The sequence below is a fragment of the Gossypium hirsutum genome, chromosome A11 (genome assembly GCF_007990345.1).
Source record: "Gossypium hirsutum isolate 1008001.06 chromosome A11, Gossypium_hirsutum_v2.1, whole genome shotgun sequence".
In the NCBI taxonomy this organism is placed as follows: Eukaryota; Viridiplantae; Streptophyta; class Magnoliopsida; order Malvales; family Malvaceae; genus Gossypium; species Gossypium hirsutum.
The window spans coordinates 63,299,375-63,302,156 of record NC_053434.1 but is presented as its reverse complement, the minus strand read 5'-3'; the positions used below and the strand labels follow the sequence as shown (position 1 = coordinate 63,302,156).

General features: G+C 33.1%; 1 non-coding gene across 1 annotated transcript; it reads left to right on the top strand.

Moving 5' to 3' along the window:
* Positions 1 to 2,369: 2,369 nt before the first annotated feature.
* LOC121210418 (small nucleolar RNA R71) lies at positions 2,370 to 2,476 on the top strand. Its single transcript, XR_005905533.1, has one exon. It is a non-coding gene; the product is annotated as a small nucleolar RNA R71 (small nucleolar RNA).
* Positions 2,477 to 2,782: the final 306 nt, after the last annotated feature.

Here is a 2,782-nt window from a genome sequence, read left to right as displayed (position 1 = left end):
ACAATCATGAATAATTCAAGCATCCAAATTTTCCAACAATTTATGCATTCAGATCATTCAATCGGGTATTCATAAAATTCATGTACATTTTTCACTATTCAAGCAATCAATCAAGAGTAATTCAGTTAATAAATTCAATCAACCATAAATCTTGATGTTTTATGCCTAATCCAGGACCTAATTGCATAATCTAGTTCTCTAAATGTCATTAAAAAGCTAATCAGGCATTGATTTGAACAAAATAATAAAGAATATGTCAAAATTGAAATTTTAAGTTTTAGGGCCACACAGTCGTGTGATCGAACCGTGTGGATAGCCCTAGACTATGTGTGATATGTAGTACAAAGGAAAAATAAAACACAAGGGCCACATGACCGAATAGGTAGGCCATGTGGGGAGTTTTAGACAGAAGCGAAGTTTTGGGGTTTCAAGGGGGACATGGCCATGTGTGAGGCTATGTGTTCCACATAGTCTGGCCACACAGCCATGTGGTAGGCCGTATGCAACTGGGCAGTTTCAATTTTTGACTCGATTTTTTGTAAAATAATGCACACCTGACTTCCAAGGTCTTATACGATGGTCCTCACGTCCAAGTATGATCCAGATTACCTACACGGGTCATTCGATTGACAAAATGCAAGAATTAAAGACGAATTTCAAGATTTAGCGGGTTTTTCAACGATATCATAAAAGATTTGTAACGAATGAAAGATCTAACAAAAACAAAAATTTTCCAAAATTGATGAGATCTAGCCATTGGGGAACGAGAAAAACTTACCGATCTTGATAGAAATTTAGAAATTGATGTTACAAAATTTAATGATTAATGATAAATGATTTGATTTGGACTTGATCATAAAGTTAAGATTCAAGAACTAAATTTCCAACAAGAACTTTGAGAGAATTTTACAAAAGAAGGTTTGTAGAAAAAATTGAGAGAAGGTTTGTAGAAAAAATTGAGAAAAAAATAGGGAAAATGATGGTTTCAATTTGGGTTAGGATCAAATAGGAAATCCTAATTGTATTAGGAAGTGTTTTATTAGTTGGACTTTGAAAAAAAAATAAGGGTTGTTTGGTAATTACCCTTTTTGGCTGGAATCTAGGAAAAATTAAAGGAAAAGAAATGAAACCAATGTAACCTGAACCTCTACTCAAGTGGATGGAAAGGATAAAGCTTGTCCATTAGGCTAATGCACATTCTATAGCCATATTTTACCAAAAGTAATACATAAGCTACTTTAACCTTAGTTTCTGAAGTGCAGAAAAATAAAAAGGAAAAGTGAAAAAAAAATGGGAGTTGAACCTTGGTTCTCATGGCTTCCTACTAAGTTTTTGACCACTAATACTCGGACTAAATTTATGATAATTTCTAAAAGAATTTGGTCCTATAGTTTTAGGGTGTTACACAAGTAATTTTAGACATACAAAGCCTAAAACATGCTTCTTCTATCATCATACCACAAAATATAAGTAGGGGTAAAATTATCATTTTGCATAATGTAGGTGAAAAACATGTAAATCATGAATTTAATCCAACAAGTGTCTTAGGCATTTTATATTAAATCATTTGTGAAAAATTAAACTTAAAACAATTATTAAAACTCTTTTAATTCCAAAATGAAGTTTAAGGATCTAAACGCAAATTTTACAAAATATCCAGATAAACCATTTATGAAATTGAAGATTTACAAAATTAAATTCATCATTTAAAACCATGGAATGTACATTTTTAGAAATTTTTGTGGTGTTTAAGGCCTTCAATTTTATTGTATAAAAATCAAGACTTAATTGCAAAAGTTTCAAAACATGGCCAGATCACTCATCAACTACGTCAAGACGACGCGATTTTCCAAATCTCGATGTCGCATAGAGATATGCCCTCATCCCGATGATGCAATAAATGATGACCTCAAGAAAAATTTGGTTGATTCTTCCATCCTAGCTTATAGTTATTGCTATAGGGGTTATTTTAAGGTCTAGAATGATTACCCATAAAGTTGACTTGATCATGCTCCATTCTAGAACCGAAGGGTAAATGTTCTGAATTAATCATTCCTGCTCCATTCGCATCAAATTGCACTATTGGGTTCACCTTCTTAGAAAATTTCAAACCATCAATTTTCTTACCAAGAGCTTCAACCTGATTGGCTAACATAGAAATTACATAAATATTAAAAACAACGGCTATTTTAATCAGTTTCGTTCTCATGACTTGCCACTGATAGTTATTCAGTGTCATCTCCTCCATAAAATCTTGAGCTACCTCAGGTGTCTTATTATTCAATGTCCTGCCAGCTACTACATCAATTAGTTGCCTAACCGATGGATTTAAATCGTTGTAAAAGGTTTGAACTTGTAACCACAAAGGTAAACCATGATGAGGACACATTCTCAAAAGATCCTTCAGTCTCTCTCATACATCATATAATGTCTCCAAATCAATTTGAGCAAAAAAAGAGATGTCATTCCTCAACTTAGCTATTTTAGCCGGTGGAAAGTACTTCAATAGAAACTTCTCAGTCCTCTGATTCCAAGTCATGATAGAACTCTGTGGAAGTGAATTCAACCATTGTTTTGCCTTGCTCCTCAAAGAGAATGGGAATAACTATAAACGTATGACATCATCAGTAACATCATTGATCTTGAAAGTATCGCAAATTTCTAAAAAGTTAGGCAAATGAGCATTTGGATCTTCATCTTGCAACCCATCAAACTGAACATACTGTTATATTATCTAAATTGTGTTCAACTCCAGCTCAAAATTGTTTGCAGCAATAGTTGA